We start from the raw sequence: 20,576 nt of genomic DNA on the forward strand, positions 1-20,576 counted from the left end.
CTCTAGTCACAAGAAACAACCAACTTTTCTTTACATTTTATCTCCTCCTCCTTCACCAAGTGAGTGCCTATTAATCCTGGGAGATCCAGTTCAAGTACTAACTACTTATGAAAACATTCTAGACCTTTTGAGACAGAGTTCTTGTTTTTTGTGTTTTTTTGTTTTGTTTGTTTTCCCCTCAGAGGAGTCTGAGCCTTTTTTTTTTTCCCCCAAAAAATAAATTATACTTTCATGCAATTATTTTTTCTGGCTCCTGTTTTCTGTGCTTCTCTCGGTCATGAACCCTGTAGAAGTCTTTTTTTTTTTTTTTTTAAGATTTTATTTATTTATTTGACAGACAGAGATCACAAGTAGGGAAAAAGGGAGGTACAGAGAGAGACAGGGAAGCAGGCTACCCACTGGGCAGAGAGCCTGATGTGGGGCTCGATTCCAGGACCCCGAGATCATGACCTAAGCCGAAGGCAGAGGCATACCGCATCCCTATAGATGTCTTAAACATACCCGTCCCAGGAACCCCATCCCTATAGAAGTCTTAAACATACCTGTCCGGCTCTCTGTGATTCCAATGCAAAATTCCCAATAATATTTCTGAATGGATGAGAAAAATATCGTGTTTTCTTCCCTACAAAGAGGAACATACATTTTGTTATGATATTCTTGAAACCCCAAGATGCATGAGAAAAAAAAGTATAGCATTCCTATGGTCAGAATCCTAAACACAGTGGTATGCTATGGGGCAAGATACTTTGGTTACTGAGTCTTCATTAAATCAGCAACATATCTGAAGAACTAGCCCCCCAAGAGAGTCTCTTATTGTACAGAAGGGAGGGAATACACCTAGGCACTGGCCCCTCTGACTAGAATACTCTTCAGCTCAGAGAGAGCATGGTTATCCATCCCAGAACTAGTTCTCCTACCAGACAATCCTGAAGATATCATCACCAGGGAAGACACCTGGAATTTTATTAGATTTGGAAAGAAACAACAAAGGAAAACCAAGAGCCCATCTAAAGTTGGTTTTATCCTTAATGTCTTTGAGAAAATCTATGAGTTGCAAGGAAATAAGGCAGCATTTTCTGAATCTTGGATGCAGTGACAACAGGAGGGTCAAGCTAGAGAGCGGATGTCTGGTAAAGAACTTTCATGTGGGTGACATCCGATTACTCTTCCATTAATTCAGCAGCTATCTTTAAGCACTCTTTCAAGAGCCAGCGATTTAAAAAATATACAATTAAAACATGATTTGGGCTCCAAACTCATGCCTAAATACATTTGTGAGCTTGATATTTTTTGAAGTATTTTATATGTTCCTAAGAAAAAGCCACATTACACGTAATTTGTATATCCTCAGTGCTTCTATGCTGTGTGTGTTGTGACATTTGTAAGATCTAGAAATGTTGTGAAAGCATACTTCACATTAGTAGAAATATCATATATGTTCTTCTTAAAGTGTGGCACTTCAAGTGATGTACTTTTTAAATTCAGCCACCTTTTAAATTTTTGATCTTTACTTAGTTTGAAGCCCTTTATTGCCGAATAGAGCACTTCCCTTGTGTGTTGAGACACTGGATGTCCAGGCTTTGTATAAATGTATTTATAGAGAGAGAGATGAAAATACACGGACACAAATTACAAGACACGTATGTACATGTATGCAAGTACAAGACACGTCCATGGTCATAAATGTATTTGTTTACCTTAACAGGTTTACCTTAACAGGTAGATGCGTTTTCATTTTTTAAATTAAACATGTTCTCATGATGAAACCCATGCTTAAAAATTGGAGTGTTTTACATAAAAAATCTGATTTCTGGGCTTTTCTTAAAAATCGGGAGTCCTGGCAACCAGGGATCACCTTTCTTGCACGGTCACAGCCGGTGGAGTTGGGAGGCAGCTCAGTGGCCGACCCCTGTGACAGGGCAGGGAATCTTCCTACCATCCCAATAGTCCTTAATATTTTTAGACCCCAGAAGACTTTCATATATTTAGCTTCTCTTCTTCAAACTGTATTTTTAATGTCAGAAAGGGGGGCCTTATATATAATATCCACTCATATCAGACTGCTGTCCCAGTATACTCCAATAATCCCAAAAGGCTGAAAGATTTATTCTTGATTGACTATAGCAGTTCCTTTAGGTGGAGTTAGAGAGGACAGAAAGCACTGACACAGCAGATGACGGGACTGGGAACCCTCAGAGCTGCTGCTTCCTTCCCAGGGGCAGCTCCCGGGTGCAGAGAGACCATATTCATGGGGAGTCCTGGGACCTTTCTCTTGCATCTTTCTTTGTAATATTTTTCAGAGGCTAGGGGCAGTTGCTGTGAAATTTAGCTCTATTAGGAAAATATGTGTTAATCTACCTCAAGACAGGTACGATTGTCTGTAGCAGCTGTTCCTAAGCTTTAGCAAACATTAACATGTCCTAAAGGGCTTATTAAAACACAGAATTGCAGGCCCCAGGGTTTCTGACTTAGTATGTGGGATGGAGCCAAAGAATTTGCATTTCTAACAAGTTCCCCAGGGTTGCTGACACTACTGGTCTGGGGACCTCAGTTTGAGATCCACTTGCCTACAGATACCTATAGGGAATGTTTCCGCTTCCTCTGAACACTGTAAATGCCAGACTTATGCAGAAAAGGTCAGTGAAGGTAGTATCTCCTAGCAAACATCTTGATGACATTCACTAGGCAGAAGCTGAACCCTTCATGAATTATGCAGAATTATCAGCATCCTACCTATACTACCTACAGGCTCTATGTTGTTCCAATCTCCTCACGCCTACAGTACTCCACAGAGTAGCTGCGGGGCTGTAACTGAGGGCAAATGAATGAGAAACACAGAGACAGTGCTTAGATTATTAGCCTCTGCTTTTTTGTAAGAGACCATTTCTTTGGATACATATATATATAGTTTTTTATTGAAAGGGATCCTTAAAACCACACGGTGGCAGTGTAATCACATGAGTGACACTTGTCACGGTGCCGGAGTTGGGTTTCTGAACCCATTACACATTAAGAGATAATTCCGAAAGCTAAGCATTTGCAGTTTGGGCTTAACAATTATTGGCCCGTGAAGTGTAAATGACAAGCCGTAGTCAGATACCTCTACAAAAAGCCTCCATCGGAGCTTTCAATATTTTTACAATGCCTCAGACAGAATACATTTTTCCCCTCTGCCGTTTCGTAGTGTGAAAACAACTTCACAAGAACAAGCAACAGATCATTTCATGCATGAGCTATGTAACAAATTCAATCCAAAATAACTCCTGCTTCAGTTTAGCAAATTACTGTGTGATCGCAAATTCGCTTCTAGACTTTAATCATTTTTGAAAAGTGAATTTGTTTTTTCTCTAGCATTGCTTTATTTTAGATATATGCATGTCTACAGGCTTCTTAACAACTGAGTAAAATTGAACTTTCCTAAATTTGTTTACTAGAGTATCTACCCAGACCTTTTTCTTTCTATAGTGAGATTTCAAAATGACAGGAAGTCTTTGGTATATTTTAATTTGGCTGGTTGGCTATTAATCTGTACTTTATAATCTATATAACCCCAATAAAATATAAGGAGTACTGGATTCTAAGGATAGCAGGATTCTGGCAAAGCAAAGGACATTATTTCTTTATTCTGCTCCCTGTCCTAAAACAAAATATTCTGTACTGTCGGCAGAAATGCCAGGTTCTTGGTGGTGGTGGTGGAGTGGGGGTTGGGGGGATGCCTTAGTATTAAATATAAAAAATGTTTCCTTATTTGCGTCTTGATATGGTGTTTCTCTTCCCCTGAGCAATGGGAACCGTCAAGTAAGAGCATTGAGAATGCGATGGATAGAGGAGTCACAGAAGGGAACAAAGAATCTAGAAACCGCCCATGCAACACAGGGTGCAGTTCCAGTTTGTGGACAAAAAATAGGCCTTTGCTCACAGCGATAGGACCTAAAATCCTCAGCAACCAGACCGGGTGGGAAAGGAGGAAACATTACTTCTTCCACAAACCATCCCTGTCCAACCTCCTGAATATGTTCAGACTGCTCCCACCACTCCTGACATCCTGATTCTGGTTTTAGCTGCTGACCTTACATTTTGGTCAAAGAATACCCTTTGGGCATTCTAAATCAGACAAAATACTTTCTGGGAAGTACATTGTCCCTAATGCAGGGATCTGATGGGAAAGGTGTTTTAACCTTAGAGAAAGACAAGACTCAAGGTCGAAAATGATCTTCCCAAATGCAGACTAGAGCAGTCACTAAAACGTTATTTTGAGGATGTCGCTATTGCTCTAATGTGCGTAACATGCGCTGCACTTTATGGCCATGTGTGTTAGGTGGAATGGGAGCTCAGAGAGCCCGCCAGCATGCCGAGCTTCACTGTACAGCACCAGCGTCTAGAGTTGCAGAGGTTACAACTCCCCGGGTCCTCGTTGTGATTGATGGGCTGCACACAGTGTTCAGAATTTCCAATTTGCCCCACATCGGTTGAGTTTTTAACCTGCTCTCCTCATTCAGCTACTCTATAGTCAGCCAGCTTCTTTCAAGGAGGTGTCCAAGTTTTAGCCTATTCCAGAATCTCAAGATTTGAGTTTTTCAAGGAACTGTTTCAAGATTTAGAAAAAACACGCCCTACAAAACCATTAATCTCCTGCGTGCATTCAGCCACACGTGGAGCCACGCCTGTGGGGAGGATGTCGGTATTATTATACCCACTTTGGGTATCAAGAAACTGAGGCTTAAGGAAGATCAAGTAACTTGTCCATGGATCACAGTGTCACTAAGTGCTGGCGCTGGGATTCCTACTCAGGTTGGTTTGGTAACCCTAAAGCTATGCTCTTAATCATTAACAAGGTTGGAAGGACTCAGTCATTATACTTCTACCTTCCAAACAGTTATTCCTTCTCCCCTACATACTCCTTCCATATGAGGACTACAGAGGAACAAATAGTCTATTGTCTTTGTCCGAGTATAGATTACTTGTGGTTTCAAAAAGTAGATTCTCGGGGTGCCTGGATGGCTCAGTTGTTAAGCATCTGTCTTCAGCTCAGGTCATGATCTTAGGGTCCTGGGATCCAGCCCTGCACTGGGCTACCTGCCTGGGAAGCCTGCTTCTACCCCTTCCACTTCCCTTGCTTGTGTTCCCTCTCTTGCTGTATCCCTCTCTGTCAAATAAATAAATAAATAAATTTTTTAAATCTTAAAAAAAAAAAGTAGGTTCTTTCTCTATGTAAATGTTACTTATTTTTTAATACTGACACATATGTTAACACTTAAAGAATTCCATGTAATATTTATATGCATAATACGTCCTAGCAATATGATGTTGGATAGTTATAATTTTATCAAAGCACAATTACAAGGATTACTATATGAGCTGTAATTCTTTTTGACAATTCAATCAGGTTTCAAAATTTCAAAAAGGACTTTAACTTGCCTCATTGATTGATTTTTTTCATTATTTATATTCTATTTTAAAAAACGAAGTTTTAAAATAACTTCAAAAAGGGAGAGCTATAAAACAGAATCATTAAAGCAAGAATGAAGGAATGAGAAGCATGCAATAAAAGGATAAGAGACCTGTGCGCAAAATCTTGGATTCAAGAAAATAACTGTAAACAGACATGCTTTATTTATGAATTTCCTGATAGCTAAAGCAAAATGAACAAATAAAAATATAGTTCTCTAACTGATAAAGAATACTAAGTTTTTAGAAAAGCCACTTATTTTCATACTATTAAAGAGTTTTGATTCGTGTATATTATGTGAGGTAGGAATAAAGATTCTTTTTCCCGATATGATTATTCAAGAGATCCAGTGCCATGACCATTGCATGTTCACTGTGCTATAGGAGGATTATTGCCATAAGTCAATTGACTCTGTATGAAAGGGTCATTTTTTAAACTTTTTATTATGTTCTGTTTAACTGTTCATCTATACTGAAACAATACTGTATTATCTTACTTACTATAGCTTTTATCTAGTATTGAAAGTTCTCTAGTTCTGTTCTTATTTTTCAAGATTGTCTTGGCACTTCTTAGATCTTCACTTTTCCAAATGCATTTTATAGTCAGATTGCCAATTCAAAAAAAAAAAAAAAAGAGAGAGAGAGAGAGAGAGATTTTGATTCTGATTGGGTTGGTATTGTGAATCTGCCAATCCATGGCCTTGGTATATGTCTTCATTATTTAGCTTTTTAAATTTCTCTCAATAATATTTTGTAGTTTTAAGTTGGAAACATTAGACATCTTGCATCTAATTTGGTTTTTTTTGATATTTGATATTCTCTAATGCACATGCTATCTTTTTAAAAATTTATATTTATCTGTTTCTATATAAAAATTTTATATTTATATAGAAATGCAATTAGTCTGTTCATTGATATAATATCCAGTGACCTTGATAAAGTTATCTATTTATCCTAACAGTAGATAAATTCTTTTGTTTCTTAGATACACAATCGAGTCATCTAGGAACAATGACGGTTTTATATCTTTGTCTTCAGTAAGTCTTTTTCTTGACTTATTACACTGGATAGGACTTCAACTGCTATATTGCAAAGAAGTGGTAATAGCAGCATCCTTATCTTGTTTTCTTAATCAAAGGGGGTGGTTTTAGCATTTTACCAAAAGTATGATGTTCGTTTTACATATTTTTTTTTAAAAATCAGGTATTTAAAAATAGGTAGTTCTTTTCCTCATTTGCTAAAAGAATATGTGTGTATGTGTGTATGCCTGTGTATGCATTTTATTATAATGAGTGTCAAGTTAATTATGTACTTTTCTGCACATATTAACACGGTCATATAATTTTTTTCTATTTATTCCCTAATACTATAGTGTACTACACTGATTTTCAATTGCAAATTTACTTTTGAATTCTTGTTGGGGACCTCCTTGGGCAAGATATATTATCCTATATATATTTATTTGCTAAACAGATTGTAGATTTAAATGTGAAAGATAACACAATAATGCTCTTAAGAAAAAAATCAGCAAATTTATACATGAGCTTGAGTAAGCAAAGGCTTATTAAACAAGGTTCAGAAAAAAAAAAAGAATGAGAAATTAAATGATATTAAAATTAAGAACCTCCATTCATTGAAAAACATTGTTAAAGGAGGGCAACTGTATGCCACAATGTGGGAGAAGATATTTATAATACATACAGCCTACCACAGACCATATTCAGAATATGGAAAGAATTTCTTCAGGCCAATAATAAAAGGCAGGCAACCCACTTAAAAATTAGGCACAATACTAGAATAGAGATTCACAAAAGAGAAAATCTAAATATAAAATCTAGATAGTAAATATATGAAAAAGGAATAAATTATCATTACTGGTCAGAGGAGCACAAATTAAAATCACAATGAAGTACCATTATACACAACCCTGGAATGACTAAAATGGAATACACAGTATTAGGTATTTTCAAGGATGGAGCAGCTAGAGTATTACAAAAGTAGAAATTATTGTAATCACTTTGTAAAACTCTTTGGGACTACCTTCCTAAAGGTAAATGTCCCTATAAGATGCAGAAATTCCACCACTAGGCATATAGTTAAGAGAAATGCATAGTATCTTTACAAAATATATGAAGGAATGCTCAAAGATGCACTATTCATATTAGCCACAAATTGACAGCTATTCCAGTGGTACTGTGGTCGCCAGCCTCTGAGATGGCCTGCTCTGTTCCCTGCCTCCTGATAGGCACACCTTCTTGTAACCGCTTCTCACACTGCAACAGGGCTGGTCTGTGTGACCAACACAATACTGCAGAAGGGATGGCATGTGGCTTCTGAGATTCCCTATCAAAGCCTGGAGCTTCTCACCCTCTCTCCTCCCCTCCTTCTCCCCCACCCCTTCTCCCTCTCCCCTCCTTCTCCCACCTTCCCTTCCCTTCTCCGTTCACCTCCCCCCACCTCTTTCTCATCAATGTCTAGGGAAGTCTGCTGCCACGTCATGAGAAGAGAGGTGTGGTGAGAAGCTGAAGGCTTCTGTCAGCAGACACGTAAGGGAACTTGGAAGCAGACTGCCTCAGTCAAATCTTCAGAGATTGAGCCTGGCTGGCACTTTAAAGACAATCTCATCGGAGCCCCTGAGCCAGAGTCCCCAGCGAAGTGGCTCCCAGGTTCCAGAACCCCAGAAACTGTGTGAGATAGTACCTGTTGTTTTAAGGTGCAAATTGTTACAAATTGAGGTAATGTGTTATGCAGCAATAGAAAACTAATACACCCATCAACAAGAGAATGGAAAATTGTAGAATAATCATAAAGTGAAATACTGAACAGCAATGTGAATGAACAAACTGCAACTACATGCACATTATAGATGAATTTAGTAAAGATATTTAATAAAAGAAACCAGATACTGAAGAATACATACATTATCATTCATTTGCATAAAGATCAAAAGCTGACAAAGCAGTCTATGGTGATAGAAGCCAAGATAGTGGTTCCTCTTCTAGGAGGAACAAAGGGGCTCCTAGGAATATCAACAACCCTTTAGTTTTTGGTCTGAGTATTGCTGACATGGATGTGTTCATTTTGAAAATTTATTTTTCTGGACACTTACTATTCATTTACTTTTTAAAATGTATGTTATAATTAAACAGTTTAGTTAGATTAAAAGGGAATGTATCATGATTCCAGTATTAATGAACTATTTTTTGATGTTAAGTTTCTTAAGAGTACAGAATCACTTTACATGTTGTCATTTTTGATACGGATTCTTGATAAAAACCAAGCACAAAACAGTGAATCACAGTACCACGAAGATGATTCTCTAGGGAATTAAATTAATGCGGTCCCGGTATATAGTTTTCTAATAATCAAATTTAATTTTGAGATAAGCTTAGCAGTGTTTCTCAAACTTTAATATGCATAAGAAATACCTAGGGGATTGACTTAAAATGGAAATGCACTGCCTCCATTCCCAGAGCGTCTGATTCAGCAGGACCGACAAAAGGCCATGAATTTGTATTTTTAACAGATATGCCAGTGAAACACTTCACAAAATACTGAAATAAAATCATACAGGTTTTTTTTTTTTTTTTTTTTTTGCAAACCTTTGTACTTACTTGCTTTTCTGAATTCCAAATAGAAACTAGTTTAAAACCAGTTTAACTGCAAATACACACGGGTATTTGAAGCCCTAAAAAAAATAAATAAATAAAATAAAAAATCCTCAAAATGGGGGAAGACGGAAATTAAAGCCTGAATATAAGAGCTCGTATTTTAAATGCCTTTGGGGAATAAAAATGATATGAATTTTAAAAAATCACAAATACTTTATGATTCTAATATATAACTTCTGTTGCAGGAGAGGGGTGATATTTCTAAAAGATATACACCTGTTATACAATCAAATGTCACTCTCTTGTGAACATCCCCCGCTGCCCAAACACACACACTTAAGTTGCACTCCAAATGGCCAACTCTGAATCTTCAATTACCAACAACGAATTAGAAACCCCACAAATTTCAATAAGATTGCAGTGCTTTCTTAGAAGCTTATCTGTCCCCATGTTGTGTCCCTCATTACAGTTTGAAAGTCTTTCCTTGGCTGTGGAAATGAGTCTGGCATGGAAAGCCCAGTGACTTTGACTTGGGGAAAAGAATAAGCAATAGCTCTCAAAGGACAAATATCCAAATAACCAGTTTTCATGCAAATATACTCATAACAAACAAAGCAAGGCAAAAGGAATCCTGAAGACATAAGATGTGTAGGCAGAATTATTTATAAACTGTATTATTCTGAAACTGCCCAAGAGGCATCAGCAAGTCTTTAAAGGTCCCTTATGATCACTGTTATAAGTACTGCTGGAAATAACATACAGCCGTAATAAACCATGGGTAGCTACAGAAGCAGGCATACCATTTACTTTACCAAATGGGGTTTATTTTTCCTCTGTAGTCTCCTCTTAATAATATGAGCCCCAAAGTGAGGTCTGTATCTAGATTTATGAAGTCGGTGAAAATGGGGGAGGTCCCAGGTCCTTGAATATGCCAGCAACTCTGTAATCATGCAACAGCTTGCCGGGCAGGGGATGTGGCTACCTCTGTGTTCTGTACATTAGCTAGGCCTGTTGGTGCTCATTAAATTCTTAATGGGGATGACAACACTACAACCGATGGAGGGTTATAAATGCAGCTACCTCAGGTGCAAAATTATGGGCCAGATTTGAGGTCCCTGTTGCTGAGGCTATGGATTTTTCTATTAGAACTACCACATGAAGGGATATATAAACATGCTTATTAACATCTTCACCCTCTATAGAGTATTTGATCCTGGTGAGGCAGATAATATCTCCTCCTCCTCTGTTCTGTAACCTTAAGAATCATCAGTAATCAAGGTAGTGCCTCAGAGTGCCAAAGAAGAACAAGGATGCTAGCTAGCATGGTGGCAGAAGCAGAATAGGAAATATGTATGTACATACATACATACATACATATGTGTATGTGTATCCATACTTATACACATACATTTATATACATACGTATACACATGTGTATCCATACACGCACATCTATATACACATATATATGGAAGAAAAAAGAAAGAAAGATTGAAGAAACACTTTCAGGACAGGCTCTTCTAAAAATCAAGACTCCATGTCTATGTTAAACCGATGTAGAAATGTATTCACTAGTGTAAAATGGCAATATGGAACCATCTAGTTATTTTTCTCAAATGCTAACTTCATCAAGGGCTACAGAGAATTCAAGATCTGACTTCTAATTTTTGGCCTATGGAGTGTACCATGAGTAAAAGAGTCGGTACAATCCAGTGTGTGAGGGGCTACTAACATTGCTCCTCATAATCTGAGAAAGCAATTACCATTGATTAATTACAAAAATGTCCCCAATTCTCCTCCAAGCCTGGTTCCCCTGCCTTTTGCAATGTGGCATTCAGTTCCTTCCTTCAAGTAGTGGAATTCATTTCTCCATCCCTTGCATTTTGGTGCAGGTGCATTGTGACTTGCTTTGGCCAGTAGACTACAGCAGAGGTGATGGTGTGCCCCCTCTGAGGTTAGTCCTAAGAGGTCATCTTAGGCCAGCCAGCCATGGCTGACCTGCCAACTGACCATAGACATGAGAGTCCAGCTAGGTCTAGCTCAGAACAGCACAACTGCCCAGTCTACCGATGGACTCATGAGACACAATAGTTAACTATTTTGTGTCATTAAATTTTAAGGCAATGTGCTGCACAGCAGGAGTGACACAATCTTGGCTGACATTATGGTGAATGATTAATGCTCTAAATAAAACATATTTTCTTACATTCCTTTTTGGTCATAGATTATAGCCATTATTATCATTTTGCTATGTCATGTGAGGTGCAGTTCTCAGTACTTCATACAATTAACTACAATTAATGGCTTTAAAATTATAGATTTTTGGTATAGTGTGTTACCTAAATAGGAGATCTGAGTCTAGCCATAGTCTTTCCATTGACCCTCTGCATTAAAAATATAGTTCAAAGGACCAGCACCATTATAGAAAGGTGGTGGGAATATTATAAGTGATCCAGGCATGGGGTGACAGGATCCAGATGAAAAGTGAGGTACATCATGAATAGGCAAACTCTCTAGCAACCTTTTCATCCTCAATTGGCACTTTGAACTGAAATCAACCTCAAAAGCTCAAGATGAAATGCATTCAGAAAAATGGCTAGTATCTTCAAATCATCATGGACAGATACCAGCTGGGACATTGGTCCCAGAATGTTCTTTTATACATGAGCAAAGACAAACATCTTAATACTCTTTCTTCCTAAAAACCAAAACCTAATTGCTGAGCAGACTGTTCCTAGGCAAAGAAATCTGAAAATAACCTAGTATCCACTCTTGCATTATTTGAATTCAAATGACGGAAGAAACCATATACATTTAAACATTGGCTCTCAAAAAACACTGGTGATCACAAACACACTGGTGATCATAACATATTCTACAACTTGGAAGAGACTGTAAAATAATACCAAGACAAAAAAATTCTATTCTCTTGAGCCTTGCAGGATGACTGTTTTGGCTCAGGGGTAGCCTCCACGCGAACTCTTTTCATGAAGACAGAGGCAACAGTGGGAGAAGTCACAGTTCTTACTACTTTTAACCACAGTCACATGTGTTTCCAAGGCCCTGTCCACAAATACCAGCATCACTAGTTGCAAAGAAACACAAAATTTTAAATGAGAGTGAATTTCACACTTGAGGCAACAGGCAGCTTTACATTTGGATATGACATTCAGAGCTATGTTAAAATACTACTTTGCATACAGATTATTGAATGCTTTGTCTTGGAAACCAATTCATGCTCTGTATGCCAGGACCAAGGGAGAACTGGCGGTGCAGACTGGCAGAGACATTCCTTTAAGCTACAGAATTCCAAGAAGAGATATAGTTTCCCCCAAAGTATTTTTCTTATGAAGAAAAGAAACTGGTAAACCTTGGGGATTGAGTCACAACACCTGCAATGAGAGTAATAAACCCTTTGAAAGACATAGAAATATTACCCAAATTGGTAATGAAATAACTGTAGAGACTTACACATTCATCCCAAGTAACAAAGCACAGTTCACCAGATTATCTTAAATGTCTGAATACTTAAAAAAAAATTAGTTGTCATAATAAGTTACTAACTATTGAGATGTATCATTTAAAAATTCGTATAGCTGTTTTTCTACAGTAACCTTACAACAATCCATCAACAGAGATAGTATTGTTATTCCAATATGGAACATAAGGAAAATGATGTATAATTCACCAGAGGTCCCATTAGAAACACATTACTGATTTAAATAAACAGTTTTGAATTAAACCATTCTAATGCTGTTTCTTTGTTTCCTTCCACATTCATCTTCATATTTTGCTAGCTCTATGATACATAAAATTAGATTCCTTTAAGAACAAAATAGACTCCTCTAGACCCTTCTTATATTTCCCTTCTCTCTTTTCTGTGACCTCACAGTTCTCAACATTCTTCTATTCTTCAATGAGATAACTGATTTTTAAAATTTATCTTCTTATTTTCAAGCTCTTACTGAGTTAAATTTCATACACTCCATGAAAACAACAGATAAATTTCGGACAGTGAAGGCTTTGTCACGACTGACACGCCTCTGTTTGGTCCTCCAGTTCGTAAACTATGTCACCCAAGGTTCAAGAGGTAACCTGCCTTCTTTCAGGACATCCATCTGTACCAACTTGCTTCTTTACCAACATGCATATTGCCATCAACTTATCATTCAATTATTGTCAAAGACACTTGAGTTCACGTTTATGTATATGGGTTTCCAGAAATAAGAATTTAAGGTCAGGGAAGATGGGATTGGGTCTTACACTACGTGTTCTTCTCACAGCAGATGCATTGTTAATTTGGATAACTAAAAACCACTCAAACTCTTTGACCTCAAAGCTGACATGTAATTAATCTTTAATGAGTTATTAACATTCTATGCAAAATTTTATAAGGCCTTGCTAAGGATTAATAAAATTATTAAAACTTGAAAAATTAGTCCTGAACAGATGAGTGGGATATTTTACTGTCTTGTCAGGTGGATAACGCACTTGAATATTAAGTGTGTGGGAATGTGCCACTTTACAAAGAGTGGTCCTTACAAACATTCGCCTGGCGCTCTTAAACTATTCATCATCTGACACATAGTCTTTTCATATGTTTTCATCCAGAATTGTCTTACTTTAAATTTTAAAAATATAAAATGGAAGAGAAAAAATACATAAAATTCAAAAGAGTACAATATTAAGACTGCACATTAAATACCATGAAGAACACATAATTCAAGATTGATGGCAATAAAAATGTAAAAGACGAAACACAATTGGAGTTGGCTTCTTTACCATTTCAACAGCACTGTGATATTCAAGTGGACATTATTATTTCCTTTTAGCGAATTTTCCAAGTTTCCAACAAGACAACAGATTGTGAAAAATCGTTTTGTAAAGCATAAGACATTAAGCAGTTTTTATCATGATATGACTACTAGATATGTAAATCAGACAGCTTGATCAAATAGTTTAAATTACAGACCTTCGCCATAGAAATGCAAACTTCTAAGTCTACCTTAAATGGGGTAAGGTAGTTGGCACTATCATTTTCAGGTCTCTCAAATTTAAATTAAAATTTAGCAATATCCAGTGAAATCTATGATGGAGATACTTCAGATTCTATAATATAATGAAATATAATTCCCTGGTAATAGCTAACACACAGTATTCTTGTGGGAATACACAGGCAATTTTAAGGATATTACAGAACTTCTTCCTTAATGTTTGAAAAGTTTCAGATTCAGCTTCCCAAACACGTTAATTATGTGGAGACTCTCACTAAGGTAGACATCCAGGAAGTCTGAGCTCTTGGCTGTTGTGCTAAAGTGAGGCACATTAAGTGGTCTGCAGACTTCCTTCTCTTTCTTCTCTATATTCAGACAATTGATTAATGGTGGCACAAGAACACAGTTAGTAAGATCGGCTATATCTTAAAATAGCAGAAGGATTCCACACCCCACCCCCTCCAGTTTCTTAGGTCTGTCATTTTATTCTAGAAAAAAGCAAATACAGAAGTCTCTGACTGAGCATCACCATTGTCTCTGAAGCCAGCAGGCAGTTATTTATCTCAACTTGAAAATAACTATTATGATCAATCAGACATTTAAAATTGAGCCCTTTTAGAAGGGCTGTTTGAAAAATTGATTAATATGCATATTTCATTTGATTTTCCTTTCATATTCTATCTCTTTTTGGGCCCAAGAGATAGAAATTATTCATAATGTAGTCACAGACACTTTCCCCTAGTGCGGTCCTTGAAATAGACCACTGGACATTTACAAAGACTGTTAAGTATTGTTGTGCTGTCAGCTAGTTTTAGAGATGTTAAAATATAAAGAGAATTGTAACTTAGAATACAGGACATAAATATGGTAATGTGTGCTTATGTATGTGGGGGGTGGGAGGAAAAGGATATAGTAAAACAGTAGAAAAATTCAATGAGTTAAAAAAGTTACTTCTCAAAGTATCTATCAGCACAATTATTTAAATACTTTCTTTGCAAGTTTTTGTGAAAGCAAATTTCCAGGTATTTGATTTCGTTTCCACATTAATAATTCTCATGGATTCTGAATCCTTTCCATCATGACTACATTGGATCTGACCTTCTAGGGTGGAAGGAATTGAGAATGAATAGGATTCATCAACAGGGATAATGTATCTTGGAAAGGCAAAGAAAATTTTAAGCATTCTGTTGCTGGGGGTGGGGGGAAGACACGTGAAAAATTTTGTTCCCTTCATTGGTCAAGCTTTCTCTAAGAGTGGTCTACAGGTGCTATTGTGTGTGTGTGTGTGTGTGTGTGTGTGTGTGTGTACTTTAAATACCAAATCTTAAAAAAAAAAAAAAAAACAACAAAAAAATTTAAGTCACAAATTCTTTGTTTTTCTTTCCTTCCTCCACCCCTCCCCCCTTTTAAAGCAACATATGAGACAGTGACTATCTCTTCTTCTTGGAAGTCCTCCTTTTCTCGAATTGGATCTCTAAGTTTTTCTATTTGCTCATCACCTCTTTCCACCTTTCTAAAGCAGGAGTAATAACGAGGTTCCAGAAGCCCCAGTAGCAAACATGCAGGATAAGCAGATGGAGACTCAGCAGGTGAACACCAGGGAGTGGTAGAGACCACAACTAACTGGAAAGTGCTTGCCCCAGCCAGAGAGGTACGAGCTAACTGAACGTAGCCATTTGTTCCCATGCAGGAATATGGTCCCAGTGTTCCCACATCTCCTGATTTTTAAAAATATTGAATCGTGTATTTTAAAAGGAATTTGCCTGCCATTCAAAACACATCTGCAAGTCAAATTTAGCTCTAAGGCTGCCAATTTGTAACATCTGCTCTAAGTAAATCTCGATCTCGTTCACTGGTTTCCCCTTCTGCATATCCTTCTAAATGTAGGGTATTTATTGATTTCTACTCATAGTCTCCATAGCTCTTGCCTTTACTGTCTTCTCCTTAGCTCTCTCTTCCAATCTGTCTCTATGTTGATCGTTCTCACAGCTGACTCCTAGTTCTGATCTTTCTTTTGAGTTCTTAGGATCTGATTTTTCAACAAATGATTATTTATGCATGTCCTACTCAGCAAGTCTCATACTGTACATATCAAATCATTGTCAGACTCAGTCATCTTTCATTTTCCATATCTATTTACTGAAACAACTTGTGGCTTATAATATATATTTTAAAATTTTTATTATTTTTAATTTATATTACTTTGTATATATTGTGTATATATAGAAAGGTATATATACATACATATTTTTAAAAAAGATTTTATTTTTTTATTTGACAGAGAGAGATCACAAGTAGGCAGAGAGGCAGGCAGAGAGGGAGAGGGGGAAGCAGGCTCCCCGCTGCGCAGAGAGCCCGATGCGGGGCTCGATCCCAGGACACTGAGATCATGACCTGAGCCGAAGGCAGAGCCTTTAACCCACTGAGCCACCCCGGTGCCCCTACATACATATATATATTTGAAAACTAGCATCACATAGATATTAAGATCAGTTATTGGAATCAAACCACTTAGGTACTAATCCTAACTCCCTCACTTATTAATCATGTGGCCTTGGGCAAATCACTTTACCTCTGTGCTCCACTTTCCCTATCTCTGGATGGAGATAATAAAAGTACCTACCCCACAAAGTTGCAGTGAGGATTGAAAAATTATGGACTAGATAGTAGGATACAAAATGGAATTTTTTATTTTCCCAGATTTGCAAAAGAGACTTCAATGTGTGACAGGCAATTTATTCAGCTTTCACTAATGGAGTGTTAGTTTAGTTTCAGAATTCTTAGCTTTTAAGTTACATTGAGAACCAGTTGCAAGTGCTACAGATTAATTTTTAAAGATTGGTAGAGATTTTCTTGAAAGGAAGAGGTTTTATTAGCCTATAACTCACTGAGTATAGCTATGTGCTAAATGCCCTTTCAAAGATGTAATATATATTAGCCTACTTAATACTCTTAAACTGGTAAGTGTTCTATTAGTCCCATTCTATAGATGAGGAAACTAAGGTAACTAAGTACTCACCTAATGCAACAGAGAGCCTAAGTGGAGGAGTGGAGGAGGTCAGGTGGTCCGACCTGCTCTGGACAGCATCCTTGGAATTGTTGAAGAACTACTGTGTTCCTTGTCCCCTTTCCATGAATGACTTCCCTTCACTTTACGCCCAGTATAGTCCTCAGAGAGAACCCTTCGAGAGCTTGAGATGCACCTTCTGAAAGGGGAAGATTCGTGAGCTGGCATCAGACCCACATTTGAAGATGAGAGACCAGAGAGAGACATGGCCACCAAAGGCTAATCGCAGGAACACCTTTCCCACAGCCCAGATGCCCACACCATAGAGGGCATCTTGAAGTATGATCCACCAAGAAGAGGGTGGAGAATGAACGCAGGAGAAGAGTAGAGTGAGGAGCCCACCCTCTGTCTCTTGTCTACTTCTGAGCTTGAGACAGGCCAGGGCTAGCAAGGGAACAAGTTTAAATTGGATTAGGAATTGAAGTTTTGGTAAGAGAACTATACTTTTAATTGGGTGATGCAATAAAAACTGAGAGCAATGAGGAAAGCCTTGGGATCTTTCGGGGCCTCATCCAAGAACAAAGGGAAATGAAACCACCGAGAGGCTGACCAGAGCAGGTTTGCAATGATGTTCTGTACCTCATGACTGAGATCATATTCCGTTACTCCTCAAAAACATTTAGAGCCCTCCTACTTATTTCCCAAAGAAGGACTGAATCTTCTAACGTGTCATTTGGGGCTTTTCACTATCTAACCCTATTCTATCCCTTTTACCTTTGTCTCACATTACAACCAAACTAAATCCAGTCATACTCCATTCTGCAAGTCACCCTGCCTGGCATAAACTTCACATCAGATAAATCTTCAGATTTTTATTCATTATTTAAGATTCGGCCAATATCTTACATTTTTAATGAAGCCTTAAGGATTTCCCCTAATGAGATTAATCACAACTCCTTCTCACACATCTATTATCTCACCCTCTCTTAAAATATAATTAAAATTAGTAGTTTATACACCTTTCTCATCCACTAAATTGTAAATGAATTCCATGAGGGCAGGACGACGCTTTATCTTTTTTTAGTATCTTATATAGCACTCAGCAAATGGAGCATGTACACAGAAGGCACAATAAACAATCACACAATGAAAACTTAATGAGTATTATGACCTGAGACCTTTCTCACTTTCAGAGCACTTGTAAAATTCTCAGGACAATCTACATCATGTGAGCCTTCATACAATTTTTGCTTAAAAAAGAAACAGTGATATCCAGACACATTGGTATCAAAAAATAAATTAGAAAAGAAATTGTTCCACATGTCAGACTGCTCCTTATATTTAAGTATTAAACAATTACAGCACTAGAATGAATACATGTCAGGTAAGAAAAAATAAATATTCAGCCATAAGTAGATAAGAATTCCAGAACACAGTGAACCAGGAGCCGAACTAACAATGCACAAAGGGTCTGTGTGTGTGTGTGTGTGTGTGTGTGTGTGTGTGTGTGTGTCTGTATGAAAGCTGTGTGTATGAAAGCCGTGTGTATTGGAAGGTAGAACTTCTGGAGGACTCGCTTTGTAGAAGTAAGAATTTATTTTGTACTTTGCCAGATACTCAATTCAAGACTTGGGAAGCAAGCAGCAAATGTAATCATGGATTACTGTAGGCAGCTAGCCAGCTATATTTACCAACACACAAAGAGAATTTTAAACAGTTAGATTGGACAGTCCTATAAAACAAAAAGGACTGAGACCACTCAGCATCTGCTGAATGCAAAGAAATTTTCTGGGTCATTATTTATGTTAGGTGATGAACAGGACTTATTACAGACAGCTTCTGGCTTACAGTGTCTGTCATCCGGCTCAGTCCCGTTGGAGAGGCAGGTACACGGGCTAGTATCAAGGTCCCACAGAGAACTAACATTACTTATGTGGGGCAGCGGCGGGCTTCGGCTGTAGAAACAGGTTGGGCAAGTTGTATACAGACACACAAAACCTTCCCTCTCCATCGTTAAATTGAGCATAAGCTCGTATGGCATTTGACATTTCAGTGACGCTTTTAGCTACAACAGTCAGTCTTTTTGTAATCTACAGAAATGCTCCTAAAAGGACAACAATTCTAATCAAACTTCTTGATTATTTGGAAATTTTGTTGGCTTGGAAATTAAATCTTGGATACAATGTTTAATATCAGTAACTATTGCCTCATTTTGTAGATAGGTACTGTTGATATGGACATTACTGATAATCTAATGCTCCAACACTAATTACATGTCCTTAGATAAGTTACTTAATTCTTCTGGATTCAGCTTCCTCCTTCATAAAAAAGGGGATAGTAATAGTATCAATCCAGTTAGTTGTTCTGAGAATTAAATGAGTAAATTGATGAAAAAAACACATAGCCCAGTGGACATAGAGTGGGCATTAATTAGCATGAAAATTGGGTGGTATATTTTCACTATACTACATATGCCATATAGTACTTTTAATTACTACACATTGCCTTATATATTGCTATATAAGTATTGTGCTTATATCATACAAGTATCATTGTTTAGTTGAACTACTTTTATATACGGAAACCAAGAGCCAGAGCCATTTATTCATTTTCTTAAGGTGGCTCTGCTATATTTAAAAGAAAAGACTGCATACATTAAAGGTGAGTACAGAAAAAAATAAATCTAACATCTTGAGAGGCAGTTAAAGAATTATAAAAGCTTCATTTTCTGGGGTTGTTAGTCTTCTAATCTTTCAAAAGAGCTTCTTCTGAAAACTGCTTTCACAAATGGAATAGAGACCAATGAAACTGTGGTGCAGAGCATATAGCTAAAGCTTCTCTTCTCTTCTTTGCCACTGATTTAATCTTAAAAGGTCTAACAATTCAATCCGGTTTTGTGTAGGCTACTGAATATTCTTCAGTACCGTAAACTTTGTGTTTCTCATGTTTTCTTTTTTTTCCCCCCACTTAATGGGTTTGAACCTTTAATCCTAAACTTCTTTATTAAATTGTCAAGAAAGTTCTCTAATTCAATCTAGCAAATCTTTAACGAGTATTCCTTATATATCAAGAGATTAAAAAAATGAAAGTTTTAATCATGTGCAAACAGACACTTATAATACAGTCTGATGGGTGTTGCTATGGAAGGAAGAGATTTAGTATCTTTGTTTTTGTTTGCTTTATTTACACCATACCAGAAAATGAAAATCCCTGAAAACTTTTAACAGGCCATAGAAATGGAGGGAGAAAAAAAAATCATTAGCGGGAAGAGTAATGAATAATGGCACTACATTTTAAAAGTACATGATGCATGGGGGGAATGAGTAAAGTATGCAGGATATGTGTAAGAATTGCCAAAATGGTGCTCAGGACAGGTTGATGGTGGCCATTTAGTGCCCAAAGGTCTTGAAGGGATTTCCATTTTGTCAGGGAAGTCGTCAGCAGGTCATTGAGGTTGATAATGTAATAACAGGATTAACTGTAAAGATCTAATTGAGATATTGTAGAAGGTGATAA

At 37.3% G+C, this 20,576-nt stretch overlaps 1 protein-coding gene across 6 annotated transcripts in view; it reads right to left on the reverse strand.

Moving 5' to 3' along the window:
• Positions 1-20,576, reverse strand: part of LOC116589965 (multiple epidermal growth factor-like domains protein 6) — an 83,672-nt gene that overhangs the window by 43,605 nt on the left and 19,491 nt on the right. For 4 of the 6 annotated variants that reach the window (XR_004285480.1, XR_004285473.1, XM_032341704.1 and 1 more), the window contains exons 2-3: positions 9,063-9,136; positions 543-622 (exon numbers count right to left, since the gene is read on the reverse strand). The exons of 1 other annotated variant lie outside the window; for it this stretch is intronic. The gene's annotated coding sequence lies outside the window, so the exon portion shown is untranslated. The remainder of the gene's footprint in view (positions 1-542; positions 623-9,062; positions 9,137-20,576) is intronic. One more of the 6 variants, XM_032341706.1, reaches the window with a different exon arrangement.

The sequence above is a fragment of the Mustela erminea genome, chromosome 1 (genome assembly GCF_009829155.1).
Source record: "Mustela erminea isolate mMusErm1 chromosome 1, mMusErm1.Pri, whole genome shotgun sequence".
Classification (NCBI taxonomy): Eukaryota; Metazoa; Chordata; class Mammalia; order Carnivora; family Mustelidae; genus Mustela; species Mustela erminea.